We start from the raw sequence: 19504 nt of genomic DNA, 5'->3' as shown, positions 1-19504 counted from the left end.
GGTGGACGGCCCCGCGAGGACGGACCGGCGCGGCGGGCGGGCCGGCGGGACGCCCGGGTGGGAAAGTTTGTCTCTTTGGGGGGCGCAGTGGGGGTGGGGAGGCGAGCCCGGGGCTCCGAGGAGCGCTCGGGGGCGGGAGGTGGCAGCCACGCGGGGGGCGGCAGGCGACCCGGGGACTCCGGGCGGCTCAGCGGTCGGCGGCCGGCACACGCCCACCCCGGGCAGACCCATGCGGGCCTGGCCGCCCCGGAGCCGCCAGCCGGGCCCAGCCCCCGGGCCGAGGGGGGCGGGCTGGGCCGGGTGGGGGTGGGAGAGCAGTGTCCATGGCAACCAGGGGGGTCCGGCCTCCCCGCGCAGCCCGGGGCTCTGGGAGCCCGGCCGCCGCGGCCGTCGCGGCCACCGCCCCCTCCCCAGCGGCCTGGCCCGGCCGGCGGTGGCGGCACTGCCACCGGCGCGGCGGGGTCCCGGGCGGCCCGCCGCTGCGGAGGGGGCGGCGGGCGAGGGGCCGCGCCAGCCCCCGGCGGGCCGCGCCGGCAGAGGGGCGGCCAGGCCAGCTGCGGCCGAGGCGAGCGGGGCGCTCCGCGGGCCCCACGCCGGCCAGCGGCGGGCAGGAAGGAGGCGGGAGCTTACCTGACCCGGCTCGGCGCTCGCTCCATCCCCCTCGGCCGCCGCCGCCGCCGCCGCCGCCGCCGCACACAGCCCAGCCGCCCGGCGGGGGACAATGACGTGCCTCCATCCGGGCACCGCCGCCGCCGCCTCCGGGTCAGCGCCGCGCCCGCAGCGCCCCGCCGGGCCGCCAGGGGGCGCGCCAAGGCCGCGCCCGCACGCGCCGCCGCCCAGGGGCCGTCGCACAGGACGCGCAGCGCGCAGCTAACTGGCCGGGCTAGCGCGGGAGGGGCCATCGCCAAAGCGCCGCGGGCGCAGGCTGGCCCGCGCGTCACTGGAGCGCCGGTCGGCCGCGGAAGGAGCGCGCTGATTGGTGGAGCCGAGCCGTACGGCGCGGGCGGGTGAGGTCTTTCCCCGGCGGCCGGCTGGAGCAGATCGCGCGGCCCTCAGCTGCCGCGAAGGGAGGGCCGAGATAGCCCCGCGGCGTGTGCGCTCAGTCCGGCCCGCGCGGGTGCACGGCCCACGCGGGACACCTGGCTCCCCCCTAATGGACACGGCTCCAGGAGATGCCCCTCGGCCTAGAGACCCGGCATTGAAGAACGCCGGAGCCAGCGGTGCTCCAGCGCGCCATCAGACTTCGCCAACTGTTACTGGAAGCGGAGAATTTTAAACCCGGCTCCAGAAAAGGCAGACCTCCACCTATCCCGTCATGATCTCATCTCAGATCCGAGCGTTGCGCATTCTTGGAGGGCAGCTAGACCAGCTCTTGCTCCGGAGGGCCAGATCCATACTTCCAGCCGCTTATTGGATGTCTCCACCGCGAGGTCGAGCAGAGAACGAATTGATTGATCGTGGCATCTCCCCTCCACCACGACCCTGCTCCTCTCTGTGGGGTTCCCTGCTTTGATTAGGGACGTGGCACTCTCCCGCACTAACCTGAGTCCTCCCTCTGTCTCTTTTCTCCTTTCCTGACCTAACCCCTTACACCAGGTCACACCCACCCGACCTACCCACGGGCTGTAATCCCCACCCTCCCGGGGCAACCTTCCTAATCTCGCCCCTCGCCTGCCCACAGTCTCCTAACAGTCACTCCACTCTCTTTCAACTTCCACACTGTGGCCAGGATGATCTTTCAAAGACACAGATCAGATGTTGGTCCCCTCCTAAGAGCCTTTAGCTACTTTCTTGGCCCACGGAAAAGTCTCAACTCCTTTACCTGGCATTGAAAGCCTACAGTTCCCTCTCCTCTTTTGTGTCCCAGCCATAACCTTTTTCCTACAAACACCCCACTCCTACTTCTGCTTATAGAAATCCTGCCTGTGTCTCTTCTTCCATGAAGCCGCCATGAGAATCTTATTGCTCCGCCTATGTCTTTTAAAGTAGTGCTAATTTCACTATTATGGAAAGAAATTACTGAAGTGATAAAAATAGCAGTTGTGTGTTTGGAGCAGAACACTGAAGTTGTCTGAGAAAACAAAAAAGGAAAAGGTGAATTCCAAACCTCCAAAATTCAGTACCCACTTTTGGGATTAACACCACAATTTACTTCCTGATGAAGAATGGTTATGAAATCTCACCTGCACCGTCCTGGCAACACTAATAAGAGACTTGGAAGAACAGAATAGCCATAGGAATGGATCCAGTAATTTGCTTGCCTTTACCAAATGACTTTCAGGTGATTAAATACAGAATAAGAAGGAATTAAAGAGTCAAATGCCTAATAGTCACCTGAGCTTTGTGGTTATTTCAAAATGCTTCCTTTGGAAGTCACATGAGAAGTTTGGCTTCTAATGTCAGTTTCCATTTCACATCCTATTGACAAACTGCCCCTGCAGTCAACGTCTTAATACAGTAGAGTAGGAAAAGAGATTTAAAAAAAAAATTATCCCTTGGCATTCTCTCCAGAACAGAATTTTTTGGAGGGGAGGGGTTGTTACACAGTCCTCTGCTCCTTCCTCCATGCCTTGAAAGCAAACATAGAGGCCCTTTTCCGCTAAAGATTTTTGGTGCCACTTTAGTGCAAACTCATGACATAAATAGAGTAGTTAACAAAGGACATTAGGAAGTCCCTGCCTTCAAACAGCTGGGTCTTTGGCTTTTGCCCCAGAAATTTGTTTTCCTCCAGACCAGAGCTTAATCCAAAGTGAATGCTGTTGGGAGAAGATTTCACTCTGCCTCTGTTCTTACAAGCTGTGGGACCTACACAAATTACTTAGCCAGTTGCCTTGACCAAAACTGTCTTTAGGCGAGAGGTAAACTGACACCAAGTGCGCCACCTCCCAATCCGGGTGATCACATGATCAAAGAGCAAAAGGTGTCAAAGAGGAATAAATTAGATTTTTCAAGGACCTCCAGATACTGAGGGAGCCTGTGGTGGGCTCTGTTAATGCCCCATCTAGATCCGCTTTGCTGGCTGATTCACGAATTCCCCTCCCAGCTGTTATATATGTTAGTCGCTAATAACCCACAGCTGCCCCCTTCTGACAGCTGTTCTTGGCTGATGGGGAGCTGCCTTCTGGGGAGGTTAAGCCCACCTACCCTCCCCCCTTTCAGTCTACACCAGTGGCTCACCAACGCAGGGGTTCAGAAAGACTTTGCCTCAATTAGTGACCAGCCTTGCGATGCGGTTTACATTCCAGAGCCAATGGAATCAGAAGGAAGCTCATCTCCTACTGAGACTACATCCTTGCCTAACTCTTCCCTGCCCTCTGCCTCCCTTCATTCCCTTCAACACTCCCTCGATGTATCCTATGCATCTGAATTCTGTCTCAAGCCCTGCTTCTCGGTGGTCCAGCTTAGAGAGTCAGTACCAGGAATGGTCCTAAGAAGCAGAGTCTAAGGATAGGATTTCAAGTGGTAGCTGGGATGCCGGCAGCTGTGTGATGACCCTCACCTTGGGGGAGCTGGGTGAGAGAGAGGTAGATGGGGATGCATCGGCTTATTCAATCTCTCTGGTGATTGAGGACGTGGGGGAAATAGTAATTTTCTAAACTGAAATTAGGTGGCCACTGATGCTTGAAAGAGGGAAAATGGCTGCCTCTGGTCAATCCGTCATCAATATACAGCAAAGCCAGTGGGCCTGCTTAGGAGTCTGTTGTAACCACCACCTGCAGTCAGACAGCAGAGCATTTGTTCTGAGGACCAGGCTCAGGTTCACTTAAAATGAGCTGATCTTTAGAAATGGTCAACTCAGCCATGGTTAATCCCCAACACCATAGTCTGGGCTCTGATTAGGAAGAGGTGGGACTCCAAGACTAGGGATGAGACTAGGGATGAGAACCAAACAGTGGTAGAACTTCAGACTCCTCTGAACCTTTGGGGCCTGTAGAAGTGGCCAACTCCCACTCCCCAATCTGAAGACTATGCAGAAGCTTCAAATGAGGCAGGTACCCTACAAGAAAATGCATTTTCCAGGATCTGCCCCATAGCCCCCTCTGGCTGCTAGACCATTCACTAAAATTAGGCCTCAGGGACTTCCCTGGTGGTCCAGTAGTTAAGACTCTAAGCTTCCAACGCAGGGGGAGCGTGTTCGATCCCTGGTTGGGGAACTAAGATCCTACATGCCATGCGGCACAGCCTAAATAAATAAATAAATTTTTAAAATAAAATAAAATTAGGCCTCAGTATGGCCTACCTGGGGAAGTGTTGTAGGCTTGCTAAGGGAGGAATGGAATGAGCTTGCGGGACCATGCTAATATATACTAGCAGGAACTTTAAATAAGCCTCAAAATGGATCCCAAATGGGCTAGATCAAGGGGTGGGAGTGGGAATAAGGAAGGGTTTGTAGATATGGGCTCACTCTCCCATAATATAGGTCTAACACTTTGTCAAGGGCCCTGAGTGGACTGCTTCTGATACACCATATGGATAGTACTTGGCAAGAGAAGTGAGACACATTAAGTGAAGTCAAGATAATATGACTTCCATGGTAGATGAAGGAAGAGATCAACAGGCTCAGGGAAGTGAACCTGTTAGAATGGATGCTCCTAGCAGAATATATTCCATAAGAAGACCCGGAGGACACTCTGTTTACCAAGGCCATGAGAGGTGGGGGCACCACCAGCTTTGCTGAGAAACTCGGTGACACCCAGTGGGATCTGTAGGCCAGGGCTGACAATAGGGGGTGCTGTTACAGAACTGGGCTCTCTAGTAATGGGATCCTGGAGTGACAGAGGCTGGGTGGCAGCACTTACCCATTAGAAGCAATGTGGGCATGATTGCTGTAGAGGGAAGCAGGGTCAGAATGACAGATAGGGGCACCTGACTTGCAGGGATCCATGGAGATGGCTGATAGGACATGGGACTAGATAGATGGGCGGTCAACAAAGGCATAATATATGTAATCAAATACATATATGTATATATATATATATATATATATATATATAATCTGGATTGCAGAAGACTGAAGTCAGGTGACCCAGTGGAAAGTCACAATCTCCTTCCCAGTTTCCCCACCTGAGCCAGTTCTCAGATCCAAAACACCCATTCAGTAAAAGAGAAGCCAGATCCACAGCAAATGTACACAGCAGTGATTCTCCAAATCCTTCCCAAAGAGACCTCTGGCCATTTAATTTACTCAGGGAGCCATACACTGGGTTACAAAGAGCAATACTCAGGTATTTCCAGGCTATTGGATACAGAGACCAAGTTAATGCAGACAGATGGGGACTTAAAGCACCCACAGGGATCCTTTTTGGCTAAGGGAGTAAGAATATATGGGGTCAAGCAATATATTGGGTCCTGACCCCAGTCCCTCAGCGAGTGCATTCAGGCTACAGTGGTCACTTCCCTGGTTTCCAAATGTAATATCCAAATGGTCATACTTAGTGGTTGCAAGAGCCCTCACATTGGTTCCTGGACTTGTAGAGTAAGAGCTATTGTAGCAGAAAAAGCTGTGTGGAAGCCCCCGAAACTGTCCTCTCTGGCCAAGAGAGCAACTCTTGTGGGGAGTGGCTGGGAACAGTGCCACCCTCAGAGTTGCAGAGGATGCAGGGCTAGTGGTCTCCATCATGGGCCTATTTAGTAACCAGTCTGGCCCCTGCAAAACCTGGATGGATCATGGAGGGTGACAAGGGACCACTGCAAACTTAACCAACAAGGGCTCATCTAGCACCAGCTGAATCCCACCACGACCCACTCCATCCCTTGGCACTCTTCTACACTCACAACGGCATGGAGGAGTACCTAGAATCTTAGTCAATCCTTGCTCTGAACTCCTCCGAGCCAACATAAACTAGGTCCTTTATCTCTTATGGATTTCACTCGTAATCAGTATGAACAAAGAAGAAATGATATAAACACACAAAAAATGGATTAGTCACAAAGCATATTCCAAAGTAGTACCTACCATATTTGGCCACACACACACACACACACACACGAAGAAGAGGAAAGGAAAGAAAAAGAAAAAGTGTACCTACCTTTCACTATCAGAGTGCACAGATAACACCACCAATAGACTTGTCCATGCTGCCTGGCCTGAGACACAGTCACCAGGAAGTGCTGTTTGGAGACACACAGAGCAGAAGTCCTGTTGGGAGACACACGGACCAGGTGTAAATTCCAGCTCCAGCTTCTATTTATTAGTTCAGGTCTTTGAGTCTTGCTTTGGACTCTCATGAAATCAAAGTTATCAAAGCCAACTTTATCCTAATGGATAATTAGCACCCCAACATAAGGCCTTACAACCCAAAAGTTTTCAAGGAAGAACATACTTGATTTTTTCTTTTTTTTTTAAACTGAAGTAGAGTTGATCTACAATGTTTCAATTTTTTAATTAATTAATTAATTAAATTTATTTTTGGCTGTGTTGGGTCTTTGTTGCGGTGCGCGGGCTTCTCATTGCGGTGGCTTCTCTTGTTGTGGAGCACGGGCTCTAGGTGTACGGGCTTCAGTAGTTGTGGTACGCAGGCTCAGTAGTTGTGGCTCACAGGCTCTAGAGCGCAGGCTCAGTAGTTGTGGCACATGGTCTTAGTTGCTCCTCAGCACGTGGGATCTTCCCGGACCAGGGATCGAACCCGTGTCCCCTGCATGGGCAGGCGGATTCTTAACCACTGAGCCACCAGGGAAGCCCTTACAACTTTTTTATCATTTTTTGTTTGTTTTGTTTTGTTTTTGTTTTATAATGTTTTGAATGTTCATCTGGGCAATAAAGCCATTTGTTCACACACTCAACCCTTAGCTGTGTATAGCTCCTTTCTCCTGAAACAGTTCACACTTGCATTCGTTCAGCAAATATCCACCTAGATAACCAAATATATGGGTATCTATTCTGGAAATCAGGGAAGGAGAAATGATATGTTAGTCCAAACTGTTCCTGCCTCGGTAGCTTTCAGGATGTTGATATAAAACCGTTAAGCGGGACTTCCCTGGTGGCACAGTGGTTAAGAATCCACCTACCAATGCAGGGGACATGGGTTCGAGCCCTGGTCTGGGAAGATCCCACATGCCTCGGAGCAACTAAGCCCGTGATCCACAAGTACGGAGCCTGCACTCTACAGCCTGCATGCCACAACTACTGAGCCTGCGTGCCACAACTACTAAGCCCATGTGCTGCAACTACTGGCACCGCAATGAGAAGCCACCGCAATGAGAAGCCTGCGCACTGCAACGAAGAGTAGCCCCGGCTCACCGCAAACAGAGAAAGCCCACGCGCAGCAACGAAGACCCAACGCAGCCTAAAATAAATAAATTTATTAAGAAAAACAGTTAAGCAGTTAATGACAATTTTCCAGAAGAGAAGCGTGGGAAAAAATAACATAGTTGGGGGGTGGGGGGTACAGGTAAACAGGAGGGGGAAGTTCAGAGTGGGCTTCCCTGCAGAAAGTACAGAGAGATTGAAGCCTGTGGGTTGAGTGGCAATGAGCAAAGTGACATGAGGACTGGGCCAATTCAGATAGGAGAGACTCAGAGACAGAGACGGGTAGAGAAAATCAAGGGAGGAAAGGAGGACTTAATGTGTAATTCACCTTGATACGCATTTGAAGGAAACAATTTACAACTTTATTAGAAAAATGTCTCAACATGGAGCTGAACAAAGTGAAGGATGCCAAAGGAAGGGGCTACCGCCAGGCTCAGAGTTTCTCTTACGTGAAGAATGACAATCAACGTCTGACAGTAGACTCAAGTCTCAAGAGAGTTTACAAATGATAATACTAGTAATTGTTAACAGTTCAACAGAAGTGATTATGTGCCAGACATCACTTCTAAAGATTTACACCAGTTAACTCATTTAATTGTTGAAACGACCACTTGATGTAGGTACTATAAGCATTTCCATTTTATAGGTGAGTTGACTGAGGCAAAGAAAGGCTGACTCGTTCAAGACTGCACAAACTAGTAAGTGGCAGAATCCATGTTCTTAAATCTCTCAGCTGGCACGGTCCAGTAGAACTTTCTGCAGTGATGATAAGGTTCTGTGCTAACAGAGTAGCTTCTACTCACATATAGCTACTGAGCACTTGAAATGTGGCTTGTATGCCTGAGGAACTAGGTTTTTAATTTTATTTAATTTTAACTAATTTGAATTAAAATGTCCACATGTGGTTACTGTATTGGACAGCATAGCTCTAAGTTATTCTGATTAGAGTATATTCACTGTAGCATTGCTTATAATACTGAAAAATTAGAAACAACTTTAAATGGGAGAATGGCTAAAATAGACTATGAAATATACACAGGTCCAGGGAATTCCCTGGCAGTCCAGTGGTTAGGACTCTGCACTTCCACTGGAGGGGGCACAATTTCGATCCCCGGTCAGGGAACGTGCTGTGTGGCGCGGCCAAAAGGAAAAAACAGAAATATACACAGGTCCAATGAGGGGAATGGAGAAATCTGGTAAAAATTGTATAATTGGAACATCAGGACAGAGGGCCTGGGTAAACATACGTTGCATAAAGTACAGATCCACACTTTCTGGGATTCCTGATTTTCTTCTGGGCCCTAATCTACTCTCATGGTTCCTGAATGAGCAGTCCATAGCAACCCCGTCCAATAAAAATATAATGTCAGCCACATGTGTAATTTAAAACGTTCGTAGTCACATTTTAAGGAGTTTTTTTTAAAAAAGTGAAATTAGGGACTTCCCTGGTGGCACAGAGGTTAAGAATCCGCCTGCCAATGCAGGGGACAAGGGTTCCATCCCTCGTCCGGGAAGATCCCACATGCCTCGGAGCAACTAAGCCCGTGAGCCACAAGTACTGAGCCTGCACTCTAGAGCCTGTGTGCCACAACTACTGAGCCTGTGTGCCGCAACTACTGATGCCTGCGCACCTAGAGCCGGTGCTCCGCGACAAGAGAAGCCACCGCAGTGGGAAGCCCAGGTACCACAATGAAGAGCAGCCCCCGCTCACCGCAACTAGAGAAAGGCCACGCACAGCAACGAAGATCCAACGCAGCCAAAATATAAATAAATTTATTTTTTAAAAAGTGAAATTAAGTTTAATAATATATTTCATTTAACCCAGTGTACCCCAAATATTATCATTTAAACACGTGGCACTAGCCATATTTCTGGTTGCTCAATACCCACTTACGGCTAGTGACTACCATATTGGATAATAAAGGTCTGTAGACTACTAATCAGCAGTTAAAGGAAAGAAACTATTCTATACCTACTAGTGGGCAAAAGTTCCATGAGGCATATTATCAAATGATAAAATCAAGTTGCATATCTATATATCTATATAGATTTATAGATATGAAACCCCAAAACTATTTAAGCCTATCTTGAGTTTCTATGATATTTAATGTCACTTCATAGAAATCCCTTAGAGATGTCTCCATCGAAGACTATCAAAATATTTATAGTATCTACTTAAGAATTCTCATTTCATTGCTTTTTTTAATGGTATGGTAAAATACACACAACATAAAATTTATCATATTGACCATTTTTAAGTGTGTAGTTCAGTAGCATTAAGTACATTCACAATGTTGTGCAACCAGCGCCACTAACTAGTTCCAGAGCCTTTTCACCCCACCCCCTGCAACAGGGTAACCTCCTATACATTAAGTGATCACTCCCCAGTTGCCCCTCCCACCAGCCCCTGGTGACCATTAGTCTGTTTTCTGTCTCTATGAATTTACCTATTCTAGGTATTTGATGTAAACAGAACCATACAATAGGAGGTCTTTTATGTCTGGCTTCTTTCGTATAGCATGTTTTCAAGATTCATCCACATTGTAGGATGTACATCATCCCTTATGAGTGAATAATATTTCGTCGTACGAGTATACCATATTTTATTTATCCATTCATCTGCTGATGGACATTTCGGTTGTTTCCACCTTTTGGATATTGTGAGTAAAGCAGCTATGAATATTTGTGTACAAGTTTTTGTTTGAACACCTGTTTTCAATTATTTGGGGTATATACCTAGGGGTAGAATTGCTGGCTCATAGGGTAATTCTATGTTGTTGGGTTTTTTTGGACACACCACTCGCCATGCGCATGCGGGATCTTAGTTCCCCCACCAGGGATCGAACCCATGTCCCCCTGCAGTGGAAGCTCGGAGTCTTAACCACGGGACTGCCAGGGAATTCCCTATGTTTAACTTATTGAGGAACCACTGAAATGTTTTCCACAGTGACTGAACCATTTTACATTCCCACCAGCAATGTTTGAAGATTCCACATCCTTGCCAGCACTTGTTATTTTTTTTCTTATTTAAAAATTATGGCCATCCTAGTGGGTGTGAAGTGGTATCTCGTTGTGGTTTGATTTGCATTTCCTTGATGACTAATAATGTTGAACATCTTTTCATATGCTTATTAGCCATTTGTATATCTTCTTTGGATAAATGTCTATTCAAGTCATTTGCCCATTTTAATTTTTTAAAAATTAATTAATTAATTAATTTTTGGCTGCATTGGGTCTTCGTTGCTGTGCTTGGGCTTCCTCTGGTTTCGGCGAGCAGGGGCTACTCTTTGTAATATTAAGGAAGTTCTCTTCTATTGCTAGTCTGTTGAGTGTTTTTATCATGACAGAGTGTTAGATTTTCTCAAATGCTTTTTCTGTGTGAATTGAGATGATCATGTGTTTGGGCTTTTTTTCCCTTCATCCTATTAATGTGGTGTATTACATTGATTTTTTTGGGTATATTTTTTGTATATACACCACCCTTGCATTCCTGAGATAAATCCCACTTGGTCGTGATGTCTAATCATTCCAGCATGCTGCTAGTATTTTGTTGAGGATTTTTGTATTTATATTCATAATGGATATCGGTCTGTAGTTTTCTTTTCTTTTGGCCGTACCACACGGCATGCGGGATCTTAGTTCCCCAACCAGGGGTCAAACCCCAGCCCCTGCAGTGAAAGCACTGAATCCTAACCACTAGACCACTAGGGAATTTCCCTGTAGTTTTCCTGTGATGTTTTTGTCTGGCTTTAGCGTCAGGATAATGTTGGCCTCAGGGTGAAATAGAAAGTATTCCCTCCTTTTCTATATTTTGGGAAGAGTTTGAGAAGAATTGGTGTTAATTCCTCTATAAATATTTGGTAGAATTCAGCAGGGAAGCCATGCAGTCCTGAACTTCTCTTTGTTGGTAGGTTTTTGATTGCCAATTCAGTCTCTTTATTTGCTATATACCATATTAATAGAATGAGGGGGGAAAAACCCAACTGCATGATCATCTCAATTGATGTAGACAAAGTCTTTGACAAAATCCAACACTCTTTCATGATAAAAACACTCAACTCAGATTTTCTATTTCTTTTTGAGTCAGTTTTGGGAGTTTGTGTGTTTCTAGTAATTTTCCCATTTCATCTAGGTTATATAATTTGTCAGCATATAACTGTTCATAGTATTCTCTTATAATCCTTTTTTAAAAATAAGATCAATAATAAGGTCCCCATTTTCATTTCTGACTTTATTGTCTTCTCTCTTTTTTCCTTAGTCAATCTAGCTAACAGTTTATCAATTTTATTAACCTTTCAAGTAACCAACTTTTGGTTTCATTGATTTTCTCTATTGCTCTATTCTCTATATCATTTATCTCCACTCTAACTTGTATTTTTTCTTCCCTCTTCTAACTTTGGGTTTAGTTTGATCTTCTTTTCCTAGTTCCTTAAGGTATAAAGTATATATATATATATATATATATACATATATATATATATATACATATATATATATATATATATATATATATATATATATATATATATATGTATATATATATAAGATCTCACATCTTTATCCATTCATCTGTTGATGGACAGTTTCTTTAAAATCTTTGTCTATCTAGTAAGACCAATGTCTGTGTTTTCTCAAGGACAGTTTCTGTTTGTGGTATTGTGATTTATACTTAGTAATATATATTTGATCTTCTTCCCATTCCTGGCACAGGGCTCCTAAGACCCTTGCAAGTTCCTAAGTGATATGAGCCCTAAGAACATCTTTTTTTCTAATGAGGTGACTCTGGGTGGGCTTTTGGATGGAGGCTGGTCACCAGAAAAACCAAGCCATAATTAGAAGCTTGAAAAGGGGCTAGAAAAGGAGTTAATAATTGATATGCCTGTATGAGGAGGCCTCCATAAAATCCCAATAGTATGGTGTTCAGAGAGCTTCCAGGTTGATGAACATATCCAAGTACCAGGAGGGCAATGCACCCCAACTTCACAGGAACAGAAGCTCCTGTGCTTGGGACCCTCCCAGATCTTGTTTTATATATTTCTTCATCTGGCTCTTCATCTATATCCTTTAACAAATCCTTTAATAGACTAGTAAATGTAAGAAAGTGTTTTCCTTAGTTGGGTGAGCTCTTCTAGCAAAGAATCAAATCCCAGGTGGGGGTCATGGGAACCTCCGATTTATAGAAAAGTCAGAAGCTGTGGGTAACCTTGGGTCTTACTACTTGTGATTGGCATCTGAACTGTGGCAAGTCTCGTGGAACTGAGCCCTTCACATGTGAGATCTGACACTAACTCCAGTCAGGTAGTGTCAGAATTGAGTTAAACTGTAGGACTCCCATCTGATGTCACACAATTTCTTGCCAGAGGGAAAAACCCCGCACATCTGGTGTCAGAAGTGTTGTGAGTGTGATAGCAGTGTAAGAGTTAAAGGAGAAACACAGGAGGAGTGTGAGTTTTTCCCTATTTACTGTTTGTCTCTTTCTGTCCTGGTAATGGACCATACGTTCTTGTGTCTTTGCATGCTTTATAATTTTGCATTGAAAATTGGATATTTTGAATACTATGTTAAAACAAAAAGAAAAAAGAAAGAAAGAAAAAACAGTCCTTAGTTCTTTGCAAGTTGGCTGTATATAGGGCATCCCTTCAACTCTTAGCCAGGCCATTTGCAACTCTGCCCTAACCATCACTTTCTGCTTATGCAGAGTCTAAAGACAAGCCAGACTTCCCAGATCTTTTCTGAGCTTGCATCCTACCCTGGCCATGCACATGGCTTCCTAGGTTCCCAGTATATGTGGGACTTTTTTCAAAGGCTTTTCTCCAAAGTTTCTCACTCCCCAGCTTTTCCTCCCCATCTTTTATCATGTCTACTGTTTGTCTCAACTGCTATTTTTTGCCCCAGGCAGCAGTGGCTTGTTCACTTGGTTTTCAGTGTTTTCCAGGAACATTCTCCAGGTAGCCATAGCCATTTTTCCATCCTGAGAGTGCTCTGGGTTAGATAAAACAAAGGCAGGCCATTGTATCTTTCAGGCACCCATAGGCAAGTCAAAATAGACTTCCTTCTGATCAAGGTCTTCTCTGTTCCTGGACTAGATGTGGCCACACTGGGAACAGGCTGCCATCTTCAAGATCGCTGCTACCCTGGGAAGGTTTCATTAAAATAGGGTAAGACTAAGTTAAAATGTCAGAGCCTGGGAATACTCTGGTGGTCCAGTGGTTAGGACTCCACGCTTTCACTGCCAAGGGCGTGGGTTCGATCTCTGGTCGGGGAAATAAAATCCTGAAAGCCACGTGGCAAAGAAAAAAAAAAAAAAGCCAGAGCCTTCTCCCAAGCCTGTTTCAGTGACCTTTTTCATGGTTAAGCATTTGCTTAGTTGTTGAAAACCTTTAACTATCTTCCAGAGTTTTGATAAGGGTGATTCTGACAGTTTTCGCCAGGATTTTCAGTGTTAGAGTTGGCTCCTTCAGGTTCATACTCTACCGCTTTTGCTGACATCACTCTTAAAAGTTTTTTTTTTTTTTTTTTAATGCCAGTTTTGTTTGGGCATAATATAGAAGTGGTGTTACACGTGGAAAATACAAGAAACATGGTCATGGGGGCGGGGGCTGGTTCTTAAGAGAGTTCAAAGAGCACTAATCACCAGTCTCTTGGTTCTTCTATTAATCCATTTTCCCTACTTCTCTTTGAAAAATGGTACAGATTATATATCAAGGTGACTTTGTCATCCATATAGATGTTGAAATTAAGAGTAATATTAAAATATATATTTTTAATTAATTAATTTATTTTGGCTGCGCTGTGTCTTAGTTGCGACCTGAGGCTCTTTGTTGGGGCATGCAGGCTTCTTAGTTACAGCATGCATGTGGGATCTAGTTCCCTGACCAGGGATTGAACCTGGGCCCCCTGCATTGGGAGTGTGGATTCTTACCCACTGGACCACCAGGGAAGTCCTGAGAGTAATAATTTTAATTGAGGAGTAGGATGGCTAAAACAGAGTCGGGGACTACAGCCTTCCCATGAACATAAGGGAATGAAACAACAGTCAGAAGACAAAAGCAGGGAAAAGGGCAGTGATGTATAATGACCTCAGGTTTCAAGTGAGGGAGGAGAAATAGTTGTGAAAACATGTTTACTAAGAAATAAGGATTTAGCTAGCTGGCTGATCATATAAAGAAAGATAAAACATCTTACGTTTAAAATAATTTCTAATTAGGAACAAAACCATAGTGCGTGTTATTACTGTAATGGTTAACAGGGTTCGTGTTTTTTGGACCAATGTAAAAAAATAAAAAACAAGAATAAAAATAAGATGAGAGTGGGGGCTTCCCTGGTGGCGCAGTGGTTAAGAATCCGCCTGCCAATGCAGGGAACACGGGTTCGAGCCCTGGTCTGGGAAGATACCACATGCTGCGGAGCAACTAAACCTGTGCTCCACAACTACTGAGCCTGCGCTCTAGAGCCCGCGAGCCACAACTACTGAGCCCGTGTGCCACAACTACTGAAGCCCGTGCACCTGGAGTCCATGCTCCGCAACAAGAGAAGCCACTGCAATGAGAAGCCCGCGCACCACAACGAAGAGTAGTCCCCGCTCGCCGCAACTAAAGAAAGCCCGTGCACAGCAACGAAGACCCAATGCAGCCAAAAATAAATAAATAAATTTATTAAAAAAATAATAAGATAAGAGAGAATCAATATAATCAATGGAAACCCAATTAGAGTATAAAAGGTTGGTTGATTAAAAGAGACATATATGTAAAGTCAACTGATCTCTAAGTATTAACAATAACAGCTTAGAAATGTTTTAAGCCGTGACTCTCATCACAGATGAAACAAGATAGTAAATAATAAATAATAAGCTGAAACTACTTGTAGGGCTTATATGAAGAACATGATTAAACACAACCGAGTGATACTTGCTGAAGGCAGAGTTATAACGCAATATTGAATAGGTATCATGTGTCCCAGATTAGATTGCAACCGTGATGAAACTGATTCCAAGGGGATTCTTTCTAGAACATAATAAATTGCTTATTAGATAAATGTATAATACCTTTTAATTAAGTTACAAGCGTAATGTCATGCATCCCAAGAGGATTCCTTTTGGAAATTAGTAAAAATGTTTTAAATGTTCTCTAGGCAATAAACACATTAAGTTAGAGTACAGTTGTGTACATTGACCATCTTCCCCTCCAAACGGTTCATTCTTTCATTCATTCATCAATTTTCCATTGAGTATCCACTGAGCATCAGAGGGTGTGCATGATATAGAGAAAAATGAATGAGACATATAACAGTGCTTGTACTAATGGGATTTCCACTGTGTTTATATGGGGAGAGGATTTAGAGGGAGAAAGAGAAATTGGCTTAAAAAAAGTAACATCTACAATGAAGTGTGCTAAATGCCATGGGGGGGAGCGTGGATACAAGTGCTATAAAGTGCACAGCAGGAGGTACTAACATAGTGGGATGAAGAGAAAGCTGTGAGGGGGGTGTTCTGTGTTAAAGTGTGTCCCTTCCCAAAAGATATGTTCGTGTCATCACTCCCACTACCTGAGAATGTGACCTTATTTGGAGACAAGGTCTCTATAGAGGTAATCTAGTTAACGTGAGGTCCTTGAATTGGACCTTAATCCAGTAACAGGAGTCCTTATAAAAAGGGGAAATTTGGACACACACACACACACACACACACACACGGAGAATGCCATGTGAAGATGAAAGCAGAGGTTGGGGTGATGTTTCTACAAACCGCAGAACACCAAAGATTGCCAACAAACCACCAGAAGATAGGAGAGAGGCATGGAACAGATTCTCCCTCACAGCCCTCAGAAAGAACCCATCCTGCTGACACCTTGATCTTGGACACTCAGCCTCCAGACCCATGAGAAAATTAATTTCTGTTGTTTAAGACACACAGTTTGTGGTACTTTGTTATGGTAGCTCTAGCAAACTAATAAAGGAAGGGACATAGTATGATATGTATAAAATGCAACAAGTCACATTTCATTAGAGACCTGAGGGATAAGTAACTGGAAGTCGGGTGAAGTGGGGGTTGGAGCAGGGGAGTGTTCTGGGCCGAAGGAACCAGATCTGCATTGATTAATCATGTGTTTTTATTTGGGGGTTTCCTTTTGTTTTTTTGGTTTTTTTGGCTGCGTTGGGTCTTCGTTGCTGCACGCGGGCTTTCTCTAGTTGCGGCGAGCGGGGGCTACACTTCATTGCAGTGCGCGGGCTTCTCATTGCGGTGCCGTTGCGGAGCACTGGCTCTAGGTGCATGGGTTTCAGTAGTTGCAGCATGCGGGCTTCAGTAGTTGTGGCACGCGGGCTCAGTAGTTGTGGCGCACGGGCTTAGTTGCTCTGTGGCATGTGGGATCTTCCTGGACCAGGGATCGAACCCGGGTCTCCTGCATTGTCAGGTGGATTCTTAACCACTGCACCACCAGGGAAGTCCCCAATCATGTGTTTTTTGTTTGTTTGTTTGTTCATTTTTGGCCTCGCCTTGCAGCATGCGGGATCTTAGTTCCCTGACAAGGGATCGTGTCCCATGCCCCCTGCATTGGAAGTGCAGAGTCTTAACCAATAGACCCCAGGGAAGTCCCAATCATGTGTTTTTATTTTCTGTATTTTATGATGTTTTGACATCTTAAAAAGCTTGCTGGCCAGGAGAGAGTATCCCTCCCAGAGCTAGCCAATTCTTAGAGATAGCAAAGGGTTCAATCAACCCATGCAAACCAACCAATCCCAAGCCTGTAGATCCTGCCTTGTTCTTATCTAACTCTCACACATGAGTCAATACTTCCTCTGCCCTAAATCACCCCAGGGCCAGGTACCAGGCCACTAGAGATACCCCTATGGCCCAAAGCCTGCTGGAATTATTCCAACCAGCCAATCCTAAGCTGCTCACTCTGCTGTGCCTTGCCTTTCCCATGGAAACCCAGTCCAGGCTCTGGCTCAGACTTTCCCCTCACTCCTGTCTTGTGCCACTTGACCAAAACCCATTGCTTTCCTTGTGCCCTTGCATGGCATGTAGTGACCCCTTCTTTGGGACCTGGGAGTATGATCAACTTCTTCCTCCCAAGTCTTGTTCTCGTTTCCTTCTGTGGCTGCACCAACTTAACCACACGTATACAACATTTACATTCTTAGGACACAGCAGGTTTCTTGTTTCTTTTTCTTTCTTCTTCTTCTTCTTTTTTTTTTTTTTTTTTTGCCACACTGTGCGATTTGCAGAATCTTAGTTCCCTGACCAGGGATTGAACCTGCGCCCTCAGCAGTGAAAGTGTGGAGTCCTAACCACTGGACCGCCAGGGAATTCAGGACACTGCAGGTTTCAAGGAGAAGGGCAGTGGGAAGAAATGGAGAGAAAGGAAGCATAATGTCTAACTCACCTGGATGAGTGTTGAAGATACAAAATTATACCCTTTCAGAAGAAATCTTTCTGCTAGGGAGATTCTAATGGTGAAGGACGAAGGAGCTGACACTACCACCAGGGTCAGAGTGTTTGACCTGAGTGGTGTTGGTCAGCGTTGGCACGAAGAATCAGCCTCCTAGGAGCAAAGAGGAAGGATCATCATTAAGCAAAGGTGTTAACACCAGCCAATAGCTGAAAGGTTCCTATGCCCCAGGCACCTCCTCTAAATGGTTTAGATATGTTAACTCATTTACTATTTACAACAAGACTATGAAGTAGGTACAAATTAATATTTCCATTTTACAGATTAGGGGTTAAGTACATTGCTCATGATCTCACAATTAGTGTCCGAACATATATTCTTCAACATTAAGCTGTATATGCACAGATTTACTGTAAGACTAGGAATGCAGGCTAGGGACATGGGGATTTTGTAGGCAGATGGGGCAGTGTATGAAAAAGCAGAAATAAAAGAGAATGAGGGAGATCTCAGTGTGTAGATTGTCTTAAAGAGCTGTTGGAGAAAATTCACATATTTTTCATCCTTCTGAAAAATATCTCAGTTCAATAAAGGAGGATTAAAGAAGTTTTGCTACCACCAGGGTGTTTTCTCTGATCTCAGTGTTGTCAATCAGTGTCTGTGGCAGAATGAAGTCTCTTAGAAGAGTTGCTTCTAGGGTAATAAGGTAATACATACATCAGAGATAATAAAATAATATAATAATAATACTTGTTATCGTGGTATTATATGCCCGGTACCTCTTCTGTATGTGTGAATTACATGTTAACTCATTAATTACATTCAACGACACCATGAGGAAGGGAGAATTAGATTTGCATTTTACAGGTTCCAACAACTACAAGGGAATGGCTAAAAAACAAAACTGTGAAAGATCTACTCGGCAAATAAAAGGAGTGGGGGACACTGGCATAAAAAGGTAGCAATGGTGGTCAGAAAGGGGGCCTCATAGGCAATTATGTTGCACATAAGTACAAATCCACTCTTGCTGGGGGATCTGAAAGTATTTTCACCTAACTCTGTCATAGAAGCTCTGCACGTGAGTAGTATTTAAAATGCAGTAATGAAAGAAGTTCTCAGAGTCAAATCGCTGACTAATAAACCAATTTGTAAAACAATAATACAACATTCAGTAAGAATCCAAAAACTAAAGTCCAAAATATTATATATATTTTTCTATGGGCACATGGCTAGCCAAAGAAGTGAACAGAAAAAGATTTGGACAAAAAAAGTAAAGAGTGCTTAATTCTAGAAAGGGGAAAGAAGAGGGGATAGAGTTTAATGGTCATATGGAACTTGACTCAAAATGTTTTAATGTTTCCCAGAAGATTTTACCTATTGTATGATACTATTAATAATAAAAATTTTGTTTTACCAAATATATGATTTTGTTTTAGCTTTCACTCTTATTCCTCTACATTAACCTCTATGTTGGATTCCAAAAAAGAAATGCACCATTAAGGCACTGGTGAGCATAACAAAGAAAATGCTTTCAGGTAATTCCAAAGGATAATATACAAACAAAATTTCAATAGTGTAAAATTTTAGAGGTTGGTTCTCCGATTCCTGGGCAGCAAATTTGATGTTAGCTCCTGGAAGAGCTACTTTACACAGCTACTGGGAACAGGGAGGTAAAGAATATGAAGTTCCTTTCCAGAGTTATGGTAAAATAGAACTGTATCCTTACAAAGTTTTTTGAATAATTTGAGAAATAAAACCCACCATTAAGGTGTGAGGGTTATAAGAATATGAACATAGAAGTAGAGCGTTCTCAGGGACTCTCAAAAGAGACATTAAAAGTCGTTTTTAATAGTGCAGTATTTCATTATTT

The 19504-nt window shown here is 44.8% G+C and overlaps 1 protein-coding gene across 1 annotated transcript in view; it reads right to left on the bottom strand.

Moving 5' to 3' along the window:
- USP42 (ubiquitin specific peptidase 42) overlaps positions 1-719 on the bottom strand; it is a 41811-nt gene extending 41092 nt beyond the window's left edge. The window contains exon 1 of the mRNA XM_068524175.1: positions 631-719. The gene's annotated coding sequence lies outside the window, so the exon portion shown is untranslated. The remainder of the gene's footprint in view (positions 1-630) is intronic.
- Between the last annotated feature and the right edge of the window lie 18785 nt (positions 720-19504).

The sequence above is a fragment of the Eschrichtius robustus genome, chromosome 16 (assembly GCF_028021215.1).
Source record: "Eschrichtius robustus isolate mEscRob2 chromosome 16, mEscRob2.pri, whole genome shotgun sequence".
NCBI lineage: Eukaryota > Metazoa > Chordata > Mammalia > Artiodactyla > Eschrichtiidae > Eschrichtius > Eschrichtius robustus.
This window is presented reverse-complemented; position numbering and strand designations above follow the sequence as displayed.